The 26,688-nt window shown below is 45.8% G+C and overlaps 1 long non-coding RNA gene across 2 annotated transcripts in view; it reads left to right on the top strand.

Annotated features, from left to right (window-relative positions):
* Positions 1 to 26,688, top strand: part of LOC138529231 (uncharacterized) — a 587,797-nt gene that overhangs the window by 30,959 nt on the left and 530,150 nt on the right. The window lies entirely within an intron of this gene.

Raw genomic sequence — 26,688 nt, 5'->3', positions numbered from 1 at the left:
GTTCAGTCGTTGCAGATGTCTCCAGCTTCTCTCCTCTTCGGCTTCTTAGTTCCAGTGGCGACATCTTGTCCTCCAGTCCTCAGGACCCTGCTTTTATGCAGGAAGACCCCCATTCATACAACCTAGCTGTCACTCACATAGTGGTGTGGCTCACCTGGCGGGAGAACCCCCCAGCCTATCAGGGCAGAGTGCGACTTGGGTTGCGTAGGCAACCCTGTCCAGGGTGCCTACTCCCCCTCCCACACATCCTGTCTACCCCAGATTCACTGGCGCCAACAGGAGGGCTTCTGGGCAGAAGCCCGCCAAAAAGACGAAAAAAAGGATCCCTGACCTGGGTTAGGATTACAGAGAAAGACACGAGAAAGAAATTAAATCAAAGTTCTGGCAATAAAACCTACCGGAGTAAAGTTAATATTAAAATTAACCGGCGGTATGTTAGAGGCTGTCAGTAAAAGTGGTAGCCTCGAACAATGGGAAAATCCCATAGGAAAATATTTGCGGTCGAATATTTACGGTAGTAACCACTGCCACCAGCCAGAAACTTTTGAGAGAGGGACTGTACGGTACCCCCTCGAAAATGAACACTAGAGACAAACTATTAACCCTTCCCAGTACCTCCATAGTAAGATGGGTTGTACTGGTTTTGTTCATCAGATTTGACTAGTAAAGTCAATGGGGACTTTACATGCCCTTAGAGACAGTAGTCAGTCCAATGGTATGGAGTCTATGTTTGGGGGTCGCTACGACACCCCTGTGGTACAGCACAGAGGGTGCTGTGTACCACACATGTAAAAAGATGATTCCTATGACGGTGAGAAAAACCCCATAGACCATAAGCACACAAGATAGCCTGAAACGTACACTAGCAATCTGTCTTAGAGTGGGAAAAAAGGGTCTCACTCTTAGCAGGAGAAAAAAAATAAACCCTTCAAATCCAGCAAAGCTGCTGGGGGACTCTATAGGTAAGGGAAATTAGCCATAGAAGAGAATTCTCCCCAACACACCGCGCTGCCACAGGAGGGGGACCACCTTCCCCACTGAAGCTCCAGACCTGGGAGGAGAGGTTCAGCAGCATCATGCACCTAGAGGGGATTGAGGGACTTGGTCAATCAGAGGTCGGAGCTGGCACAGAGTGCAAAGCCATGAGTGTGAATTATGGAAGCTCCCCCCCCCGCCAGGGCATAGAGGCACACAACACACCCACCATTGGCCCCCCCAGCCAGGGCCTAGAGGCACACAACACATCCGACATTGACCCCCCCTCCCCCGAGCCAGGGCCTAGAGGCACACAAAACATCCACCATTGACCCCCCACCCACCAGGGCTTAGAGGCGCACAAGATATCCACCATTGAACCCCCCTCCCGAAACAGACACCACCATTCCCACTGCGCCTGCAATCCAGCATGTGCCAACGCAAAATACAGCTTGCAGCTACTTTCATTCCACCCACCAGTGGGCGTCGACCAACCAGCGACAATGACGCAGCCAGCGTCAAAAGTGCGCCTGGAGAACAGGGCGCTGATGCACCCGAGAATGCAGATGAAGGGGGCAACACCACACCAGAACAGGTGGCCATATTCAGCCCCACAGGACTTCACAGTCCATTGCGCTCCCCCACGCCTTGCATCCAGGAACTCTGCGCGCGCCTACAGCGCATCGCGTTGCACCAGGCAAGTCTCACGCAGCTTGTCGAGCAACAGCTCCAGGAGTCAAGGCTGCAACGGGAGGAGGCCTGTCTACAAGGGGAGAGCACTGCCACTGCCATAATCAATAACACTCTAGAAGAACTAGGTTTCACACCGAAAATCACAGCTCCTACCCATACCAAAGGTAGAACTTTGGACTGGCTAGCTGTGCATAACTGCCCACTCACAGTCTCATCTATAATTCCACAGCCGTGGTCTATAATTCCACAGCCGTGGTCTGATCATCACCTGATCACATTCTCCCTAGAGCCCACACTATCACTGCAACCTAACAGCATAGCTCCAGCTGTCCAGCTAAGAGGAAATATCACTCCTGAAAACCTTATTCCTATGATCCTACCTACTCTTAACGATATTCCCGACCATATGGAGCCTTCAACCATGGTAGATTTGTTCAATAAAGTAATGCTATCCTCCCTTGATGCCATTGCACCTCTCAAAGTGAGAAAGAGCAAACCTCGCAAACATGTGAACAATTGGTTCTCTCCTCACCTTAAGGCTATTAGACAGGAGAAACAACGCTATGAAAAAATCTGGAGATCAGATCCATCTGAAATTAATAAGATAAACCTAAGTAATTTAGCTTCCCAGTACAAAAAACAAATTATCCATGCAAAACAAACCTCTTATAACCTTTGAATCTCTCAAGCGAAATCTAATACTAAAGAGCTCTTCTCAATTCTGAAAGAAATGGAAACTCCCGTCCAGCTACCTGACTCTTGCATCAAGGACAAAAACTGGTGCACAGATATTCAAAAAGCTCTTGCTAATAAAATTACTTCTCTGCAAACTAAAATCAGTAATAAAAAAGATTCCCTTCTCTCCATCTCCAAATTGAGTAACTCCAGTTCCACTCCTCAACCCACCTGGACGTCACCTCCTGTGCCCACCCCCCTATTCAACTTCAGTAAAGTCTCTACTAAAGAGGTTGAAAAAGTTATTCTTGCACTCAAACCTTCGAACTGCCATGGGGACCTATGCCCTGCACAACTGATAAAAGATGCAGCTCGAGGACTCTCACCATTTATCACTAAACTAATAAACGCATCCTTTACAGCCGGTACCATACCCAACAACCTGAAACAATCCTGGGTCCTTCCACTCCTTAAAAAAACAAATCTAGATCCTGCCATCCCTACCAACTACCGTCCCATCACTACAGTGCCGTTTCTTCTCAAAATCCTTGATAAAATAGCATACCAACAAATTCAACAATACCTTGAACTTAACCACCTCCTAGGACTCTGACAGTCAGGCTTCAGACCCCAGCACGGGACCGAGACTGCACTCATAGATCTTAAGGCACAGATAGATGAGCTGAGAGATGAGGGCAAGACAGCACTTCTGTTACTTCTCGATCTCTCAGCTGCATTTGATCTGGTCAACTACGAGATCCTCTGCACACACTTACAGTCGGCAGCTCATTTCTCCCAGGAGGCAACTGAATGGATCCAGTCCTTCCTCAATAACCGTACTATGCACGTTTTTTCCCCTTCAGCAGCTGCTGACCCCATGCCCATCACCTGTGGTGTGCCACAGGGTTCGTGCGTCTCCCCTACCCTGTACAACATTTTTACAAAGCCCCTTTTCGATGATCTAGATGGCCTGAGTATCACCTACACGAACTATGCTGATGATACCCAGATCCTCATCCCGTTGATGGGGGTTTATGACAAGGATTTGGCCTTTGTAAATCGTGTGTACCTCATCATCCAGGCATGGATGGCCTCTCATGGTCTATGCCTGAATGATGACAAGACAGAACGCCTCATACTAGGCACCACACCCAACCTTAATAAATTAGGTCAAAACTACTCCTTTTTTGACATTGACAATAATATCATCACCGTAGCTAAGGAGGTTAAAACCTTAGGATTCTATTTAGACTCAACACTCACCTTCAAAAAACAAGTCAATGCCATGGCTTCCGCTACATCTTATACGTATAAACTCATTAGGGCATCCAAACCATTCCTCTCACCAAACAACTGCATCACTCGAGCCAGAGCATTGATCCGATCCAAGTTGGATTATTGTAACGCGCTCTACGTAGGCAGTAACAAATACATTACAAATAAAATTCAAACCCTGCAACACAATGCCTTAAGAGCAGCCCTAAACCTCCAGAGGAAAGCACATATCTCAGAGACTAGAAGATCGTACAACTGGCTTTCTACAAAAGATAACATTTTCCTTAAATCGGTCTCTCTGACCTACAAATGCCTACACCAAGCGGCCCCTCAATATTTGATAATGAAATTCACCAGACCGACTTCCTGCCACCCCTCTAGAAAGGCCAACTTAAACCTCCTCCTTGTCCCAACATTCAAACGTACTATGTCAGGAGGAAATAGCTTTCCTGTCAAAGCAGCACAATTTTGGAATTCCTTACCACCATCCCTTAGGGAAGACCTTCCCTACCCACAATTCAGATCTAATACCATCCGCTGGATCAAGGAACATGACACCTAATACTAGGACATCTAATCACCTCCACTGCCGTGCCTATTGTAAATTGTGTATAAATTGTATATCCTCTCACCTCTATGCTTAGATATATCCACAACTTGTAAACTCTGTATATTCACCTATAATTTATACTTTGATGTATTGGTCCAAATGTTTGATGCTTCCAACACTGTAACCTAGTTGGATTATTTTACTCCGTGCTCTGTAACTTAAGTTGTACACTCCTCTTGTTGCGTGCGCCCTGCTACCCACGGGTTAGGTGCGCTTTACAAATAATAAAAACAAACAAACAAAACAAACAAACAAAAAAACAAACTTCTGTGCGCCGCCTCTCACGTGACAAACATGGTGAGATCACGGCGGGTCAGGGAGGGCAACAATATCATGTCCAACATCGCTGAGACAATGCTGGTTGCCCAGCAGGCTTTCCTGGGCCGTGTGCCACCAACAAACCCTGCTTTGCCCTCCGCCAGCAGCACACCCTCGAGTTCAGTGACCAGCAGCCCTCGTAGGAGGCCATCACGTCTGGCAGGAGGCTCTGGAAAGGACAACCATGGGCACATTGGGCTGTGCATTGCAGAACTGTTGTCCCACTAGTCATGATGGGTTCCGGGTTGGTGGGTGGGTAAGTTGGGGAGGTGGGGGTGGTCTTTAGTGGTTTTAGTCAGTTTGGGCCTTGTTGGAGGGTTGGTACGTTAGGGAGGTGGGGGTGGTCCTTACTGGGGTTAGTCAGTTTGGGCCTGGTTGGTGGGTGGATACGTTGGGGTACACGTGTGTTCTTCATTGCAATCCAATACCTGTTTCCCCTGTTAATTATGAAATACACTGGTGTGAAAATACAAATGACGAGTGGACAATCTAATTTTGTGTGTATACAAACCATTTACTGTAGTGCTACCACATGGAGTACAGATTGTGTATAGGAAGTGTATCAGAAGAAATTGAGTATGAGTGCTGCATCTGCATGTTGTCCATCAATGGCAGCCCGGGCTGGTAGTGCACCCATCCCATCACCATCATCATCATCTTCCTCATCAGCTGCCTCGATGTCCGGGGGCAGTGGAATGTTCCTTCGTATGCACAGATTGTGCAGCATAGCACATGTAAGTACTATTTTCCCTGTCTTCACCAAGCTGTACTGCAATGCGCCACCTGATCTGCTCAGGCAGCGGAACCTGGCCATCAGCAGTCCAAAGGTCCGCTCTATCACACCATGTGTGCATATGTGTGCCCGGTTGTAGGCCTCCTCATGCCTGTTCTGTGGCCATCGTATGGGCGTCATCAGCCATGGCATGAGTGCATATCTGGCATCACCTGCATGGAAGTGAAAGCAGGGGCACATGTTACTGTTTGTGGTATTACTGTCTGAATCAGATGCAGTCCACTGATACCCCTTCTGGTAATCCGATGTATGAATCATCTATTGAACACACTTGGATCACATTTCTATGCTGGGGTCTGTGATGCTTAGATATGTGGAGTAATGTCAGGCAAGGACATGTTCCAAATGTACATGTGTTCAGATGTGGTTGGTGACTACGGCATCGTGATGTGATGTCCGGATCTGCATCAGGCAGACACAAATCACTGCAAAGATGTGACCACTGCACACAGCACGAGATGCGCCCATCGTGTGCATGGGAATAGCAAATGTACATTGGGCGGAGGAGGGACTCACATCCTCAGGTTGATATTGCATGTGGTGCCATCCCATGGCTACGGTGTATATGGAGATAGGCAGGGCATGTGTTTGTGTGACATGGCATGGGGCAATTTCCAGGTTGCTGCAGTGAGCTGTGTGGATTCTGGTGGTTGTCTATTCCCCCGCAATACACAGGGGGTATGATTTGGCAGTTGTGCTCATCCAACTGCCTGGGACACTGTGGGCCTTGACTATTCCCCCCCCAATACACAGGGGTCATGCATTGGCAGTTGTACTCACCCAACAGCCATGCTCTTTGTCCCGCATTACGTTCCATGTAATGTGGCAATGTTGAATTCCGCAAGACCATTGAGTCGTGTGTGGACCCCGAGAAACATGCACAGCAATACATGTACTTATATTTTTTAACCAGAAACCTTGAGTCAGTGTTTGCTTGAGTCACAGTAATTGTAGTCCTTTGTGTAATCTCTACTACTGCTCATTTGCTCTTGAGATAAGTCTGGCTGCACAGCCATTGCTACCACTTTTTCTGTGTGGTACAGGCTTGTACCAAAGGTGAAATTGTACTACTACTTGGGCACTGCACAGGATTCTGCCTAACATGGCAGCACAAATCACTGTAGTATGGAGACAAGCACACACTTGCATTGGATGGGGGAACAGAGTGACCCTGATGCAACCCCTCTGGCACAATAGCAAACTCACAGAAATAGGGAAGCTCACGCCGTGGCCGAGGTGGGTGGAAGTTGGAATCATAAAAGTGGGCAACATCCTTACTGAGGGGGTTAAAGCTCCATTTGAATCTCTGCAACATAAATTCAGGCTTTCGGAGACTGAGCACTATCATTATGTGCAAATAACCCATGCTCTGAGGAAACACCTGCCAGCACTTACTGATGCGCTCGAATGCACACCCTTGGAGCGTAATCTCCTAACAGAACACATCCCCACCAGAGTCACTTCCATCCTATATAATACCATAACGGCCTTTGCCACCCCAGAACTGACCAGTCTCAAAGCTAATTGGGAGACGGACATATGTGCTTTCGAACCAGAAGACTGGATGCAGGTCTTAATGTACCCGCAAGAGATTGCGATTGCCTCTAGGCTTCACTTGATACAACTTAAAATTCTCCATCGAGTCTATTATCCCAGGGTTGCATTGCATGGCTGGAAACGTGCCCCAGACCCAAATTGTCTACAGTGCCGGGTGCGGGAGGGCACCATCATACACATCCTGTGGGAATGCCCTCAGATCAGAACCTTCTGGAGACAATGTGTAATTTAACTCTGCTGCTGAGAACTTTTTGGACCAAAAAGCCACTGGGTGCATATCTTTTTGGGCTAATACTGCTCCCATCGCAACACTGGAAGCGTCGGTCTCTACCACAAACAGTAAATCTGGCTGTGGATGTCTTAACACCGGAGCGGTTGTAAATTTATTTTTTAAAGTCTGGAAAGCCTCTTCTGCTTCCTCGGTCCAGGCAAATCTCTTGTGCTTTCGTCGTAGTGAAGTTATTGGGTGAACTAACTGCGAACAGCCTGAAACAAAGCGCTGATAAAAATCAGCGAATCCCAGGAAACTTTGGACTCCTTTCACCGACGTAGGGGAAGGCTAGGTTAAAATTGCTTCTACTTTTCTGTTGTCCATCTGAATTCCCAATGGTGACAAAACGAATCCCAAAAATTCCACTGAGGTCACATGAAAGGAGCATTTTTCCAATTTGACGTACAACTGATGTTGCCGTAACTTCGTAAGTACTGCTCTAACATGGGCTATGTGCTCCTGGGCAGAGGCTGAATAAATTAACATGTCATCAATGTACACCACGGCACACACATCTAATAATTCTCATAAACCATTGTTCATGAAATTCTGAAGAGCCGCTGGGGCATTGCATAAGCCAAAAGGCATAACTTGATACTTGTATAAGCCATACTTGGTATGAATGGTGGTTTTCCATTCATCCCCTTCTTTGATTCTCACCAGATGATAAGCTCCCTGAAGATCTAGCTTTGTAAAATGTTTGCATCTTTGACTTGGTCCATTAACATTGGAATAAGTGTAAGTGGGTATCTGTTCTTTACTGTGATCTGATTTAACGCATAATAATCTATGCAAGTGCGAAGGTCCCCTTCCTTCTTTGGCACGAAGAACAGAGGAGAGGCTACAGGGGGCTTGGATTGTCGAATGAAATCATTTGTAATGTACTTATCCAGATATGTCTTCAAATGTATATTCTCTTGCTCGGTTATGGCATAGATCCTTCTACATGGGGTTTGAGATCCTGGAATTAAATCAGTTTGACAGTCATAGGGGCGATGAGGCGGCAGCACGTTGGCATCTTTTTCAAATACTTCCTGAAAATCTTGATACTCTGATGGTAGAATTCCTATCAACCGTAAGACGAGGCCTTCTCTAAACCGCTTGCACCTCATTTCCTGAATCTTTTCCTTGACTGTAACACAAGTTTTTGCATTCTTCGGTGAATACCAAGGTTCTGGCACGCAATTCAATCTGTAGATTATGTTTCTCCAACCATGGAATACCTAAGATTATTTTGAACTGCAAAGCACTTACTAGGTCAAACGAGATATTTTCTTGATGTCCATCCTGGCAAAGCAAGGTACGCTTACCTGGACTCCACAGGAGCGTAATGATTCCTTAGCCTGTTGATCTGCTAAAACTGAAGCTTTAAAGGGGTTTCTTGTCAGGAAAAAAAGATAACAATAACAGAGGTGCTGCAATTGATAAGAATGGTGAAATCTACTAGAATTCTATGTCTGTCTTCCACCCAGAAGTAACTCCTCTCTAATTCTAAGTCCCACACTCTCCTCAGCTGTGTTTTGTGTTTAGGGAGCTCTCCATCCTGCTATCATACAGGGGCGCGTTGATGTTGAGTCTCTGAAGACTAGGATGCTGTTGAACTCAGGAAGTCTTTAGAGGCAAGTGTCTTTAAAAGTAAATGATTCTCTTAACAGAACCAAGGAGAAGAAACTGTTGTCTCTGAAGAATTAATGTTTTCTAAGTTGGAGAAATCTCTCTTGCTATCTAATTTATTCTTCTTTCTTTTGCAGATTCTCAGAGGATAAAGGCTTTAACAGAAGAGGTTGAAGTTTCAAGGAAAAGAATATCAAAACCTTTTCTTGTGGAAAGTTGGCGAGCTTGCTACAAATGAAACGCACAAACATGAAGGGGTTTTCGGTATCCTGGCAAGGAGTTTTGACTGAGGAGTAAGTTCATCTTGTCAGAAAACACTACAACCTTCTACTGTGAAGCGCGGTTAACAACTGTGAGGAAAAACTCTATGGAGCTTCAGGTACGTATGCACATAGGAATTATCTTCACTCTTATTGCTGTAAAGTTTGTTTTATAACTAAGGTACCTTTTGTTTTTGCAGGTCTTCGGATACGGATGAAAAACCTCAAAATGTGTTGCGAACAGAGACTGATGACTGAAGAAGAACTGTGACGTGAGAAAATTCTTCTACTGGAAGACTGCAGCAACAGAAAACTTTGGTCAGGGAATTCTGATCTGTGGTCAATAGATATTCTCTGAGCTATTCCAAGTATTAATATTACTTTTTCTTTGAATTTACAGCTTCTGTGAGCAGAAGCGCCTGTAGCATTACGCCGCTGTCAGTGGACCAAATGCGAAGCGTGCGTTACTGCGGAGGCAGGGTTTAAGTAGCCCTCAATGTCCAATGTCTAGATCTCTGCTGAAGCTTGTCCATGACTCACTGGGCGGCCATCTTATGGGTATTAAAAAGCTATTGAATCCCTGTGGAAGTATATGGTTATTTAATGCTGTGAATTGTGAGAATGCCATGTGTGCCAGGCTAACACCCACCTTAAACCTACTGATCTATACAAGGAATCCCACCTGGCCTGAACTACTGAAACTACACTATGAACCCTGGATGCAATCATGACAGGTGCTTGTGTTTGATACTGTGTGCGAACTTGGGCATAATATTCAGGTAGTTTGTGCTATATGGTGGGGAATATGCATTCCCCCCTCTTGGATCGGCTGCCGGACCATTCTGCTGCATCCTTCCTCTGCTTCTGCATACACATAAAATGTGTCCCATCTTACCACATGTCCAACATTGCTGTGTCTATCCTCCAAACCTAGGTTGCCCTCCATTTAATCCCCCTCCCTGTGGAGCCTGAAATCTGAACCCTCTACCTCTGGGCGCTGCCCCTCGTTCTTGCGGGAAGTAAAATTCCAGTTAGCTGGTGTATCTGCAGTGCTCCGTTTGTAACAAACCTTTCTCCTCCACTTATCAATACTGCCCTTTCCACTGGGAACTTTGACTATTTTTTCTGTACTAATTTTGCTTCCTCCATCTTCCTGTCCTGAGTCTTCTTTCTGTCTTTCCCTTATTACAACCAACAGTTGTGAACTATGGCCAGTTGAATCTTTGCCCATGGCTTCGCCTCTATCCCAACAATCTTTTTCAATGGTCTCTGCACTGCATCTGGCAGCCATAGGCATAATATGTAATAAAAAAAAGTTTTGTTTTTGTCCCACGGTTCTCTCACTTCTAGCTGCCACTTTTCCTGAATCTCTTGAATATAGGCAGCCGCATCCTCATCCTCACGCATCTTAAGTGTCATAATTTCACTCATGTCTGACGAATCTGGGTGCTGGACCCTGAGTGCCCTCCATACATCAGCTCGGCAATTATTAAAAGGTGCACCGCCATGATATTCGTTCTGTCCTGTCACTCTAGGATATCACGCCTGCTTCCAAATGTCATCTGCCCGCTCCCCTAATATGGCGACAACAAAGCTTTTTATGTCACCCACCGCTAACGTCATTCCTGCTGTCATTATTTCTAATTCATAAATCTATTTACCTGCTCCTGATGTCAATGATGGCAGCTTACAAACTAGATTGTTCTCGTCCATTTGTGGCCACAGAACATATTGCAGCTGTCCTCCTCCTTTCTCTAATAAAGGGAACTGTGTAATTCCCGCCCTTACGCAGTTGCACCCTTTGCAACCACGACTGTCATAATAATTTTCTTTCGCCACAGTCAATTCCTCAACCTATTCATCTACGGGGTTCCTTCGTATAAGCTGCTTGATTGCATTTTTGGGTGTCTGGGATATTCATTGGGGGTTGGCCTTCCTTCTGGTACCTCCAAATCTAACCATGCTGTCTCTTTCCCTGTCCTCATAGTTGTGGAAGGGGGTTGTGCAGCCTCCTCTTCATCTTCCTATCTCTCCTCATCTATAAACATTTTATCACTTTCATCTCCTTTATCGTCCTCCCTGTCCTCAAAATGTAATCTTCTGAGGGGACTCGTTATATATATGCCCCACTCATGACCTATTCCAATACGTTCCTTCCCCCATTTTGCGGAGACCCTCTGTAACGCTCACCTGATTCCCACGGAGGCGCTGGTCTTGGCAGGAAGGTGTCTGTGACTCGAAAAGTGATGTGCAGGACTCGATTGGCTTCTGGGGTCGAACCTCTTTGCACAGTGTGTCGAACTCGAAGGGTGAGGTTCCTGCAGGTGAAAGAATATGGGGGTTAATGGTCTGGGTTGTTGAATGTCCCGCTCTCTCTCTCTCTTCCTAGCTTTTCCGTAGAGCCCCCAGGTAAACGTGCTCACCTTAGATAGGTGAATGCTGGACTCTCCATCTGCGTCTGGTGCAGGGTGCCGTTGCCAGTTCCTTCACTGGTGAAACATAGGCCTCTTGAATTCAGAGGATGGTTACCGTCGTTATCTGCACGAGCGGTGAGTTTCTGGACACCTTTAGTCTTTATAGTCTTTTGGTGCGTGGCACGTTAATATTGAATAAGACTCTGTATAATGCTTCCCTTTTGTCTTGCAGGACTCTTGAGATGGAAGTTGGAGTGAAGCGCCTGGAAATTAGTAAGTAAAGCAAGCACTGTAATTGTCTCTTTCTTTGCAGCTTAATTCGTGCTGAAGTGACGCCGGAGTATTCGCAGGCGTTCTATTGCGACGAGCGCGATGGGCGTAAGTAAATACCTGTCTAATGTCTCTTCTTTTGTCTTTCAGATGTTGGTTTGCAGCGCCGGAGTCCGTGGAATAACCGTAAGTAAGTACAATGTTTTTGTCTTCACAGGCGGCGATGCAAAATGAAGAAATCCAGAATTCACGGCGTGCCGGTAAGTATTACAATACTTTTTGTCTTTGCAGGCGGAGGTGCAGCGTGAAGAAACGGCCGCAGCCGATGGATCAGGTGAGTAAGCGCTGCGTGTAAAGGTTGCCTTGCTAACCTGTTGTTTCTTTTCCTTGCAGATGCTGCTGTTGACTGGATACAGAATGGTAAGTTTAATTCTTGCAGGTTCAGGATCGAAAGAAGAAAGGCTGGAACAGACTCGGTGAGCGTTCTGCTGCAGATGCAGAATAACGCGAAGCACGCTTCATCTATCAGGTGTGGTTTAAATAGCCTTGGAGTGATGAGGCGTCTTCTTCCACGGCCCCGCCTAGGTAAGAAAAGAGTTCCAGTTCCAGAAGAGTTCCAGTGCTGTATCCAGGGAGTGGAGCTGCCCCACCCAGGTAAGAAAGTAGTTCCTGTTCTGTTCACAGAGGGCTTCAAGTGGCTGGTAAGTAAGCAGCATGGTCTGCTGCAGGTAAGTCCACCCAAGCATCTTCACACATATTATGAGCCCGGCGCTTCCAGTGCCGGGACCGATGGTTTTGATGAGCCTGGTGCCACCGGCGCCAGGACAAGGTCCAAAAGGTCCCAGTGGGGACCGGCTGGTGCTTAGGATTAGGGTTAGGGGCCTGCTTCCAAGGACGTTGGGCTGGTCCTGGCTCGTTGGAAGCAGTGATCATGACAGCACCCCCCCTCAAGGCCCCTCCTAAGCGTATCTTCTCCTGGGGTTTAGGCTTGTCGGGGTGATTTAGATGGAATTTCTTGACCAGACGAGGTGCGTGGACATATTCTGAGGGTTCCCAAGACCTTTCCTGGGGGCCATATCCTTTCCAATCAACCAGATAATATAACTTAGATTTGGAGATTTTGGAGTCTAGGATGTTCTTTACTTCGAATTCAAGTTCTCCATCTACTAAAACCGGTTCCGGGAGTTCAGTCAATCGGGTTTCTGGTTGTACTGGTTTTAATAGGGAGACATGGAATACTGGATGTATTTTCATATGCGCAGGTAATTCCAATTTGACAGCTACTGGATTAATTATGGCAGATATGAGATAGGGTCCAAGGTATCTCGGGATGAAGGTGCGGGGTCCTTTTAGAGGCAGGTGCTTAGTGGATAACCAGACCTGATCTCCTACTGCGTAGTGAGGGGCCTCTTTATGGTGTCGATCTGCTCCTTTTTTGAATTGAGCTTTAGCTCTTTGCAGATGGGCAGTGGCTTCCTTAAAAGCACGGGTGATCTCCGAGTGCAAGTGATCCACAGCAGGTGCTTCGAATTCTTGGGGAGGATCCAGGTTAGAGGTTCTAGGATGGTGTCCGTATAATAGGAAGAAGGGAGTCTTCCCGGTTCCAGAATGGGTCGAATTGTTGTAAGCGTATTCAGCGATCCAAAGAATATCCTTCCAAGGATTTTCAGTTTGTTGGAGCATGCAACGTAGATATTGCTCTAGAGTCTGATTTGTCCTCTCGGTTTGTCCGTCAGTTTGGGGATGGTGACTGGTTGAAAGTCTTACATCAATTTGGGCTAGACGAGAGCAACTGCGCCAGAAGTGGGAGATGAATTGACTTCCCCTATCGGAGACTAAAACCGAGGGAAAACCGTGTAACCGAACCATGTTTTCTAAGAATTCTCTGGCCAATACTGAGGCTGAAGGTAGGCCCTTCAAGGGAATGAAGTGAGCCATCTTGGAGAATAGATCCACGACTACTAAAATGGTAGTATACCCTGAGCAAGGAGGTAAGTCCGTGATGAAATCCATGGACAGGGTATGCCATGGACAGGGAGGGATGTCTAGTGGCTGTAAAAGGCCGGCTGGTTTCTCCTTCTGACTTTTATTCTGGGCACACACACCGCAGGAGATTACAAAGTCCCTAATATCCTTTTTCCATGATGGCCACCAGAAATGTCTTTTGATCTTTTCCATGGTTTTGGTTATGCCAGGGTGACCCTCCATTAGAGAGTCGTGATAACAGGAGATTACTTGTTTTTGTATTTTCTCACAGGGCAAGTACAATCGTCCTCGGAAATGTGGTAGGTCTTGATCCACTGAGAATTCTTTTCCCTTTAATTGCCAGTCCTGCAAATCGGCCGGAGTTAGGAGTGATTTAACTGTGGTCTTGATATCTTCAAAGGATTGAGCGCTGATCAAACCCAAAATCCTTTGTTCTGGGATTATGGGTATTGGTTCTGGATTGGTCAAATGTTCATCTACTCCCATCCGAGAGAGGGCATCTGCTTTTCCGTTTTTACTGCCTGGTCGATAAGTAATTATAAAGTCAAACTCAGCCAGAAACAGAGCCCAGCGAAGCTGTCTGGAAGACTGAGCTTTGGCCGTCTTTAGATATTGTAAATTGCGGTGATCAGTCATTACGGTGATTGTGTGTCTGGCTCCTAAAAGATAAACCCGCCAGGCTTTAAAGGCCGATCTGATAGCTAAAAGTTCCTTGTCTGTAATTGAATAGTTGATCTCGGGAGCCGAGAACTTGCGGGACCAAAAGGCTACAGGATGTAATTGGTGTGTGACCGGATCTCTTTGAGATAAAACTGCCCCCATAGCAAGACTAGAAGCATCCGTTTCTACGATGTAGGGGAGTTCTGGGCGAGGATGTTTTAGAACAGGTGCAGAAATGAATTTAGCTTTTAAGTCCTGAAAAGCTTGTTCTGCTTCAGAAGACCACTCAAAACGTTTGTTCTTCTTTAACAGAGCGGTGATGGGCTGGACTATCCGAGAAAATTCAGGAATGAATCTGCGGTAAAAGTTAGCGAAGCCTAACATGCTTTGAACTCCTTTTACAGAGGTCGGTGATGGCCACTTGATGATTGCATCGACTTTCTTTGAATCCATATGGACTCCGTTAGGTGACAATATAAATCCCAGGAACTCGACTTCAGTTACGTTGAAAATGCATTTTTCAAGCTTAGCAAAAAGGTTATGTTGACGCAATCTCTCGAGAACCTTTTTAACATGTCTCTGATGTTCCTCTTCAGATGATGAATAGACGAGGATGTCATCAATGTAGACAACAACACACACGTCTATAAGTTCTCTAAGGACATCGTTCATAAAATATTGGAAAGCGGCTGGAGCATTACAAAGTCCAAAGGGCATCACTTGATATTCGAATAGCCCATACTTGGTGCGGAAGGCCGTTTTCCATTCATCGCCCTCTTTTATTCGTACCAAGTGGTAGGCTCCTCTGAGATCCAACTTTGTTTATATACATGCGTCTTTGACTTGGTCCAGGAGTTCAGGGATCAAAGGTAACGGGTATCTGTTTTTAACGGTGATCTGATTCAGGGCGCGGTAATCTATGCAAGTCCTAAGGTCTCCTTCCTTTTTCGGAACGAAGAACAAAGCCGATGAAGCTGGAGATTTTGAAGGACGGATAAACCCGTTAGCTAGGTATTGGTCCAGATATTGTCTGAGGTGAAGATTCTCTGGCTCGGTGAGGGCATAAATCCTGCTGCAAGGAGGAGTTGTTCCGGGTATCAGATCTATTTGACAGTCGTAAGACCTATGAGGAGGCAGGGTGTTAGCTTGATCCTTCCGGAAGACGTCTTGGAATTCCTGGTGTTCGGGAGGTAATTTGGGAACCTCCTCAGAAGAGATTGCCGCCAGTGAAACATCAGGCCGAGGATAACAAGTGGTAAAACATTCTGGAAACTGAACCGTCTTTGCTCGCCAATTGATCTGAGGATTGTGCTTCTCTAACCAAGGGATTCCCAGAATGATCTGGAACTGAGGAGCCTTGATCACATCGAATACGATTCTCTCCCGGTGTCCATCTTGGCTCACTAGCGTCACTTCTTGGGTGGCGTGCGTTACTGGTCCGGAGGCTATCTCCGTGCCATCCACAGTAGTAATGACGTCTTTTACTGCCTTAGAGACAAGGGGTAGATTCATCCTTGATACCATTTCACGGTCCACATAATTACAGATTGCTCCGCTGTCGATGTAAGCTTCAATTTCATGCAAACGATCCGATCGTTCAGGACTAATGAGGACCATGGGTACCACGAAATGCAAGGTCACGGGACAGATCTTAACGCTCGGCAAGAGGACCTCTACTCTTGTCGGGCTAGGTCGTTTCCCTGCTCAGACTTTGTGGTACAGGTATCCGCGGCTCCTACAGCCTTCTTAGCTGGTTTCACTGGACAGTCCCGAAGAAAGTGTCCTGAGTTTCCGCAATAGAGGCATAATTGCAGCTGTCTTCTTCTATCCCGCTCTTTCTGGGTTAAAGGTCCTTTCATGCCCCCTATTTGCATGGGTTCCACAGTGTCAGCTCCCCTAGTAGAGGTCTGTGGTTTAGAAAACACTCGGGTATCAATTTTGGAACGATCAGCCTTCCTGTTCTGTAGTCTGTGGTCCAATTGGTCAACTAAGTCAATATAGTCAGAGCATTCTTGTGGAGGATTCACAACTTGAGCTAACACATCCTTGAGCTCTCCACGCAGGCCCCTGTAGAAAAGCGTTATTCTCTTATCCTCGGGCCACTGAGTTTCCACTATCAGTCTGTTGAATGAGGCTATATAAGTCAAGAGGTCTTGATTACCCTGTCGTAATGAAAGAAGTTCATTGTCCAAGGCCTGCCCTTGTGCATGTCTTGCGAACAGTTTCTCCATGCTGGACTGGAAGGCCTGGAAATCATGTAAAACCGGATCATCCTGGGTGACCAAAGGGATTGACCAATCTGCGGCGCTGCCACTGAGATAAGAAAGCACGAAAGCCACCTTGGTCTGGTCTGTTGGGAATGCAGCTGGACGACATAAGAAGTGTAGGCGGCACTGGTTGATGAACACTGCGAATTTCTTTGGATCACCAGAAAAGCGTTCAGGCGGAGCCAAGGGCACATTACCAGGTAGATTGATTTGCACTGGATTTAAAGATGATGCTGAAGGATAACTTCCTCCTGGAGCGGGCAAAGGTGTCTGTCCTGCCTGCGTTTGTAGCAACTGCCTAGCGAGGTCCTCAGTTCGCTCCTTGGAAATTATCAGTTCTCTTCTTAGTGAGTTTGTTTCTTGACAAGCTGCATGTACTTCAGCTCTTAATTCCCCGAGCAACTGGGCTAATTGATCAGTGTCTGAGGTTTCCATTGCGCCTGGGTAGGAGTTTTGTGGTGGGCTTTGCGTTCTGTAACGCTCACCTGATTCCCACGGAGGCGCTGGTCTTGGCAGGAAGGTGTCTGTGACTCGAAAAGTGATGTGCAGGACTCTATTGGCTTCCGGGGTCGAACCTCTTCGCACAGTGTGTCGAACTCGAAGGGTGAGGTTTCTGCAGGTGAAAGAATATGGGGGTTAATGGTCTGGGTTGTTGAATGTCCCTCTCTCTCTCTCTCTCTCTCTTCCTAGCTTTTCCGTAGAGCCCCCAGGTAAACGTGCTCACCTTAAATAGGTGAATGCTGGACTCTCCATCTGCGTCTGGTGCAGGGTGCCGTTGCCAGTTCCTTCACTGGTGAAATATAGGCCTCTTGAATTCAGAGGATGGTTACCGTCGTTATCTGCACGAGCGGTGAGTTTCTGGACACCTTTAGTCTTTATAGTCTTTTGGTGCGTGGCAAGTTAATATTGAATAAGACTCTGTATAATGCTTCCCTTTTGTCTTGCAGGACTCTTGAGATGGAAGATGGAGTGAAGCGCCTGGAAATTAGTAAGTAAAGCAAGCACTCTAATTGTCTCTTTCTTTGCAGCTTAATTCGTGCTGAAGTGACGCCGGAGTATTCACAGGCATTCTATTGCGACGAGCGCGATGGGCGTAAGTAAATACCTGTCTAATGTCTCTTCTTTTGTCTTTCAGATGTTGGTTTGCAGCGCCGGAGTCCGTGGAATACCCGTAAGTAAGTACAATGTTTTTGTCTTCACAGGCGGCGATGCAAAATGAAGAAATCCGGAATTCACGGCGTGTCGGTAAGTATTACAATACTTTTTGTCTTTGCAGGCGGAGGTGCAGCGTGAAGAAACGGCCGCAGCCGATGGATCAGGTGAGTAAGCGCTGCGTGTAAAGGTTGCCTTGCTAACCTGTTGTTTCTTTTCCTTGCAGATGCTGCTGTTGACTGGATACAGAATGGTAAGTTTAATTCTTGCAGGTTCAGGATCGAAAGAAGAAAGGCTGGAACAGACTCGGTGAGCGTTCTGCTGCAGATGCAGAATAACGCAAAGCACGCTTCATCTATCGGGTGTGGTTTAAATAGCCTTGGAGTGATGAGGCATCTTCTTCCACGGCCCCGCCTAGGTAAGAAAAGAGTTCCAGTTCCAGAAGAGTTCCAGTGCTGTATCCAGGGAGTGGAGCTGCCCCACCCAGGTAAGAAAGTAGTTCCTGTTCTGTTCACAGAGGGCTTCAAGTGGCTGGTAAGTAAGCAGCATGGTCTGCTGCAGGTAAGTCCACCAAAGCATCTTCACACATATTATGAGCCCGGCGCTTCCAGTGCCGGGACCGATGGTTTTGATGAGCCTGGTGCCACCGGCGCCAGGACAAGGTCCAAAAGGTCCCAGTGGGGACCAGCTGGTGCCTAGGATTAGGGTTAGGGGCCTGCTTCCAAGGACGTTGGACTGGTCCTGGCTCCTTGGAAGCAGTGATCATGACACCCTCCTCTGTTCCCCGTTGTACTACTTGCACTATCTCTTCTGCTTCTGTAAACCTTGCTAGTCCTCCTTCGCATGGCTTCTGCCTCTCCTTCATCTGGAAGCATATGCTTTTTAAATATCTCATCCACTTCCTTCTGGCGTCTTTCTAAACTCTTTTCTCTCAGTTCTTGTCTCTTCTCTCTCTTTCTCTATCCGGGAGCGTACGTCCCCTGATAATCTCATCGATTTCACATTGTCGTCTTTCTCTGATTCTTTCCATCTCTAATTGTTTCTCTCTGTCCATTTATTCCTCTTTTTTCCTTTCTCTGTTCATTTCCATGTCTCTCTGTCTTTCTCTTTCTTTTTCTCTCCTTTTCTCTGTCTGCCCCTCGTTTTCTTTATCTCTCCTTTTCTTCTTCATACTTCCTTTTGTTTTCTCTTGTTTCTCTTTCCTGTTCTCATTCTTCCTGCTCCCTTTTCTCTTCTTTTTCTTTCGCCTGCCTTTCTCTGACTTGCCTTTTCTTAAAAATCGCCCATGCACTTTCCATCAAATTTGAGCATTATTTGTGCTCCTACCCATTAATTCAGGGCAATCATTGCATCATCCCCATTGACTTGCCTGTCTCTTTGTTTCCGGACCTCATCATCGGCCTCTGCCAACCTTGCCTGCAGCTCAGTAGCTCACATGGTTCATTATATACATCACAAGTGGACTCTTGTCCCTGCTTACTTGTTTTCTCCTTAGTTATAACATCTTCACTGCTATACGTGGGGGGCGCATATATGGGGTTAGTGTATCCTGCACCTGTTTTGAATTCTCGTAATGGGTACAATCCCTGTGCTTCTGAAGATGGATCGCTACTCTGGAGAGGCAGGAGGTACAGGTGCAGTGTCATGCCATCATGCTGATTAAGCATCCATTCTTTTATGGGTGGTTCCTCCATTTCCTCTCTATACACTTTCCACAGGTCCAGAATGGCAAGTCGATTCTGCAACTGTTTCCTATAATGTGCAGCATGTAAATATGTCATCATATGTTGCAGTACTGACTTTGAGTGAATGCCTTCCTGTGGCCAGGGCATAAACATCTTGCCTGCAGTGTCTTTCACCCATAGGGCGTTGTACTTAAGGATTGTGTCACTGCACCTGGGTAATGCTTACAACAAAACAAAGGGAGTGATGGCTAGAAGGTTTAGAATGAATCTTAACCTCTGGCATTGCTCTGGGCAACCCTACAGACCATTGTTCTTTGCCTGCCAAGCTATTGCACAAAGGGAAAGACCACATGCAAATCAGGCTTGGTCCGACCCCAAAAGGGGCAGTCCAGCCCAAACTGCTTGGTAACATCCCTTCTGCATGAGACCACAAGCATCTTCAAACATGTTTCGGCCTTGTCGGGCCTCATCAGTGAGGAGTACATCCAACTCTACATACTCAATCCAACTCTCTCTGCACTTTCCTTCATGAGCACTCCACTCATCCACCTCCAACTCTCTGAGGGTCAGATGCTTCTCCAAGCAGGGAGTGGGGGTGGGGTAGATCTCAATCCTCGGCTGGTGCCTGCCTCTGGAACAGCCTCCCTGCCTCTCTCAAACTTGAGCGGGACCACCCAAGGTTCTGGGAGCAACTCAAAACCTTCCTTTTCGCTTTTTCTTCCTATCTCACTCTACCCTCTGCTGATGTCCTTGTCTGCTGCGTTAACTGGTTACCTGGACACCCTCTGAACCTTATAGGAATCAGGCTCCTTCACGCCCCATGCACCGCCTCCGGGCTGCCCGCACACTTAGGGACTGTGTCTGCAACCCTACAGTCCCCTGCCTCCTTGCACTTACTTAGAGTCGGCCACCATGGTGGCAGTTATTTGAGCTTTGCCTAATGCACTTACCCCACTCCTTCCCCCTGGCACTTCTCCTCTCCCTTCCCCTTGCACTTGTACGATCTGAATGACACAAGGCCTAGTAAGATTGTTTGATTTGTCCACCCTTTGTCTCCCCATCCCTATCTTGTTGCACCTAGGAACACTTGTGTACAGGCGCGTTATAAATGACTTATCATTTCATATCAGTAGCTTGGGTCTCTAGGCCCAGCACGCACGGGACCCAAATCTGGGCATATCTGTCCCACCCAGGGTGACTGGGACAGCAAAACAGTGTTCTCGTTCAGAAGGATTGTGACCTAGCAGTTCGAGCTGGACTGCCCCTTATGGGGTGGGACCAAGCCTGATTTGCATATGGTCATTCCCCTTTCTGAATTGGCTTTGCAGGGTAAAGAAGAATGGCTTATGGGGTTGCCCAAAGTTGCACCAGAGGTTATGATTACATCAAAACCTTCCAGCCATCAGCTTTTGTTTTGCTTTAGTTACCCCAAGTGGGACATGTATACCCAGACGTGGGTCTCGAGCCTGCTGGTCCTAGAGACCCAAACTACTCCTCACTGACGATGTCCAATCAGGCCGAAACATGTCTAGCGATGCTTGTGGTCTCGTGCAGAAGTGATGTGACCTAGCAGTACTGGACTGCCCCTTTTCGGAAGTGACCAAGCCTGATTTGCATATGATCTTTCCCCTTTCTGTAATGGCTTAGCAGGCTAAAGAACAATGGCCTATAGGGTTGCCCAGAACTGTGCCAGAGGTTATGATTAATTCGAAACATTGCAGCCATCACCTTCTTGTTTGCCTGTGTAATGCTTTACACACATGAATAATGTGAGTCTGTTCCATGATGATACGTCCCAGTACATTTTATCAATACTTATCAGACCTCTATTTGAAATGTCTGCCTCACTCTCTTATCTCTCCTTCTCACACTCTCCTCCAACAATATTTCTCGTACTCTTAATGCTTTGTGTCTTTCTGCAAAACCACACCTTCCGTGTCACAACAAAGTTCCCAAGTGACACCATATACGCCGTTCACGTCGCAAGCAGGGTCACTTCACTGCCCCAGCACCGGACCACACCCTTTGGTCCACACAACAACTTCACATTCTCCACAATCTACACCATTACACACAAAAATCCACTGTACACAAAATCCATGCTACCTTACATCGGGAAGCTGTCACCAGCAATCACTACGCAAATAAATACAATACAATACGGTCGTCTTCCCAACACCTGGTGCGGTAATCTTTTTTATATGCTATTAGTGCCGGGAGGATAGCTCAGGGGCAACGTGTTTGTCTTGGAGCAAGACAACACATAGCAACACAGGTTCGAATCCTAGTCTTGCGCTTAGAAACTGGTCTCCGGTATTAAGCACGTTATAATAGAACAATTATAAATGATATACCTTGTAACTGAGGTTTATTACACAGTCTTTTCTGACAGTGTCAGAAGCTATCTCTCATCATCATGACCTCATACGAGGTTTACTGCAAAGTCATTTCTGACCTTGTCAGAAGCTATCTCATCATCTTCATCACAATTCCTCCAATATACAACAATCCCCCTTCCCCTTACTGTTTTGTCAGGCCGATGCTATACTTACATCTGTGGATCAGCTGAGGGTTTTCGGTATCCAGTCCCCCCAATCGCCCTCTGACCTACGGGGTGTCTTTGTTCATGCGTGATACCGCTCTCCACAGGTCACATTGTAGTCTCTGGCCAACGCAGGGAACCCTTGACAATCAAACAGCCCTAGCCAACCATCCTCTTCAACCATCTGTAATGATGGCCTGGAATCCCCATATATATGCAGACGATCAGGATCCAGAAAAACACGCTTTCAGTAACGGGAACAGACAAAGTGAAAGGCAAAACTCAGCTTTATTAACATCCAAAATAAAGCAGTGACAGCATACATGCAAACAAAAGATTGTCGCTCTCAAAGCCCTTATACTAATTATAGGCCGATTACCAATACTGCCTTTCTTCTTAAAATATTGGATCGGGTGGCATATAATCAGATTTCTCTATTTCTGGAACAAAACCAAATTCTGCATAATTATCAATCAGGGTTCCGCGCAAATCATGGCATGGAAACTGCGCTTCTTGCCCTCAAGGCCCATCTTATTCAAGGAATGGATAAAGGCCAGATTGCCTTGCTGATGGTTTTGGATCTTTCAGCGGCGTTCGACCTGGTGGACCATTCGATCCTGTCCACCAGGTTAAGAGAGAATGCGTCTTTTTCTGAAGAGGCCATTCAATGGATATCATCATTCTTGAAGGATAGCCAAATTAGAGTTGCCAGCGAATTAGCAGAAGCAGATCCGACGCTTCTATTGTATGGAGTCCCACAGGGTGCATGCGTGTCTCCATGTTTCTACAACATCTTCATGATCCCCTTCTTCCAGATGCTGGAAGAGGAAGGGATCGTGTTTGCTAACTACGCGGATGACACGCAATGCGTTCTACCTATTTCAGGTATATATCAAAAGGATGAAGTTTTCATTAATGCAATTTATCTGAAAATTCAAAATTGGATGGTGTCTAATGGCTTGGCTCTGAACAGTGCCAAAACCGAACTTCTCCTCGTAGGCTCCCCAAGTAAATTGGATAAATTAGGAGCAGAATATAAGAAGTTTAACCTGGACAATTGTGTTATCAAAACTCTGTCCAAGGTTAAGACTCTAGGCGTATGTCTGGATAGAGATTTAAACATGAAGGCGCAGGTGAATAGCCTCGTCTCGTCAGCCTCCTACTTCCTTAAACTCTTTCGCCATCTTCGCCCGTTTATTTCTAAAAACAATTCAGAAACGCTGGCCAGAGCCATTATTGGCTCAAAATTAGACTATATATGCAGCCTTTTGGTGGGTATCCCCCAGACTGAGATCCATCGTCTTCAGGTAATCTAAAATGGGGCAGTGAGAGTTGTGAAGGGCCTAAGCAAAAGAGATCATGTCTCGGAGGCCAGAAGGAGCCTTCATTGGCTGCCGGTTGGTGAAAGAATTCGGTTTCGGCTTCTTCTTATTACTCAAAAATGCTCTTGTGGCTCAAAGGCCATCAGATCTGAAGGAAGCCATAACTATGAAAGATAAGGGAAGGTCACTTAGATCAGACAACGCAAATATACTTATTGTACCCCGGCATAAGACCAACAAAACGAGGCAGGGATCTTTTGAAGTAGCGGCTCCCACCACATGGAATGCCCTCCCAACTTCAATAAGAATGTTGGTCTCAACAGAACTTTTTTAAGAAAAAGCTGAAAACCTTACTCTTCGCCTAGAGCATTGCTAGTTGCGATAATAGATAGTTCAGAGGTCTGGTACTTGTGTAATTTTGTTCTGTGTATGTTAGTCTGCGCCCATCAGCCCTCGGGTACAAGGTGCACGTAATACATCTTGTAACATAACATAACATAACAAAACAACATCTTTTATATCAAAAACATGTCAGAATGACCATATAGTGTTACGAAACCTAAGGGGTGAGGAGATTGGGTAGGGGAATTGACTATATACATTTCCTATTAGGGTTAAACGTTTAATTGGATAATGCTTAACTGATGGTTCCTCGTAAGACCACTCCTAAATTGATAACAAGACATAATTTATACGTTTAACTATTGGTTAATACAATACATAATGGGCGGCTTGTCACCAGGAGTTTTAATTGGTTGGCATTGCACTGACCAACCATGGCCAACTGACAGGTCATCAAGACATGAGCCAAAAGGAATTAGGGGAAAAGAGATCCACAGGCTGCTTGATGCCATCCCTCATCTCTAGGCCATGAGCCAGGGTGATCGCCTTTGTAGTTAGGCTTGTGAGATATCTCATCTCTTGGAATATGCGTGAGGGGTGAGGCAGGTGCCCTATCTGTGTTTTTCGCTAATGAATAGACAGTGTTCTACAATTATGGGTCATGTGTGAGAGGATCGTGTTTGTATTTAATTCACTCTGTATTTATGAGTATTTGGACTAATATTAATGAAAATGTTAGGGTCTCCTCTACCACTAGGGACTCTCTGGAGCTTAGTCTTCATGGGGTCTTCTGACTTATAATTAACCTTCTCCTGGCTCACAATGGTCACCTGTACCTTTCCAGACTTTAAATAATTTGGGAGTATTCCATCTACATCCTCGGAACAGTTATCTTGTGCTCGGACCCTCCCTAATTACTTAGTAACCATGGCTCAAATTGCAAGCTACAATCTGAGCTCTGCAAGGGTATTTATTTTGTTATTTCAGCGTTTTGAATTCTCATGAAACCTTGAGGCCTTCTATTTACTTAGAAGCGTACTGCAGCTTCCATTTTAGAAAATATTGCTGTCCATTACTATTGCATTTTGTATGTTAGTGAGCTATAGTCGCGTTATTCGTGTTGCATTCAGCTTATGTATTTCTGATGTTAGTATTCTCCATGTCTTTATGGTTGCAATGTTAATATTCTTCATGTATAAATGCATATTCGACCTAGTGTGTTTTGTTCATGCTAAGTGCATATTTATTTATGTATTTATTTATTTTGATTTATTTATACATTTATAAATCGCTCAAAGCCCAGAGGCAACTAGGCGCTATTACATGATTAAGGAAGGGGTTACAAGTTATTGAAACATAGCTTTGTGGTTGCAGAGTTACAATTTTACACAAAATTGTAAACATTTATGTACACATTATATACTACATGTGTCATGCAGGAATTGATCTAATGTCAGAGCAGCTATTGCAAGAGATCGGTCTTGAAGAGTAAAGTTTTTAGGCCTTTCCTGAAGGACCAGAAGGAGGTGTCATTTCTAAGGTGATGAGGGATTGCATTCCATAGTTTGGGAGCTATGATAGGGAAACTTGCTCCTTGTGAAGGATACGAATCGGGCATCACACACCGGACCAGGACCTACACCCTCAGCCTTAGATGTAGCACGCAATTAGAATGCTTTTTCTTTAATTTAAACAAATTCAATTGAGCTGATACCCGACCCCTCTCACACCCATTTTTACAAATACCCCGGGTCACAATGGACCATGAACAAGCCTGTGGGTGGTAACACAATATTTATTTATTTTAATTTCAAAGAAATTATATGGGGCAGCAATCACCAATGGGGTGATAATTACAATGAAAACCACTGAAATACACGTAGTCAGGGACAGGAGGCAGCAAACAGAATCACAAAATAAGAGGATTTTAAACCCTTTGCAATGGCCTAAATGACACTCGGATTTTAACAAATAATGATTATATGGGTAATTAAATAATGATGTACATATATGTTACCACAGTATCAGGGATGTTATAGCACTAGCAACTATAAGACAAGGTATCACACAAGGCATGGAGTTCACAAAGCAGGTTGAAATTCAAAACACAGTGCAGTCAATCACACATGGAAAAACGGGTGAAATACTCTGAATTGGAATGCAGTTTTTGGGATGGGGGAATGATTTACATCTCAGGGACAATATAGAAGTGAAAGGAGGGAACTGGATGAGATTTGCAAGGTGAAAGGAGGGTCGGTTTTGGGAGAATAAAGCCGTCCAAGAGAGGAAATCGGTTGGGAAAGAAAAAGGACAAGTTTTCCTTAAACTAGATTATTCAGACTAAATTGTTAAAGAAAGACACGGTACGATCGCGGGATAATTTGCAATTTAACCCTTTCACCCCGCGTTCAGATCTATGTGGGGATTAATTTAAATTATTCCAAATATTGCTAAGGAGTTACAAGATGAGGTGAATGAAAGAATTGCACTAACACTAGAAAAACAAGGACAGTGTGCACAGAAAATTAGAACAGTTTAGACAAGTTAGCAGGGTATGGATAGGATTACATAGGAAATAAGGTAACGACAAAGGGGTCAAGATCGGGTATGCTATGTGCTATTATGGGAGGGGGAAATACTCACAATCAGCACTTGAGTTTGGAATTTAGGACAGCCAACCGGGTTCTGTGCTCAAAAGGTTCAGGTCACCGGATAGCAGGCTTGCCTGGCAAACGGCAGCTGGGCAAAGGTCTGGTCACGGCACAGCGACACCTCAGCTGGCTGGAGCAGTTAAGCAGGGCAAGCAGGCGGCACTGGAGAATCCCAAAGCGGGCTCAGCCACCTTTCCCCTTTCTCCCTGAAGTTAGTGGGATTTTATTATGGGGTTTTAGTGCTGAAGGGTAGTTCTGCCTGGATAGGAAGGCCTGGGTCAACTCTCCCTTTTCTGGCAGTGGGGTCTGGAATCTTGCAGAGTGAAGGTGGAATATCTGGATCCGCAGGTGATGGA

This window comes from Ambystoma mexicanum, chromosome 1q, assembly GCF_040938575.1.
Source record: "Ambystoma mexicanum isolate Mex_15411 chromosome 1q, UKY_AmexF1_1, whole genome shotgun sequence".
NCBI classification, from domain to species: domain Eukaryota; kingdom Metazoa; phylum Chordata; class Amphibia; order Caudata; family Ambystomatidae; genus Ambystoma; species Ambystoma mexicanum.
Note: the sequence above shows the minus strand (reverse complement) of the source record. Positions and strands in the feature narration are given on the sequence as shown.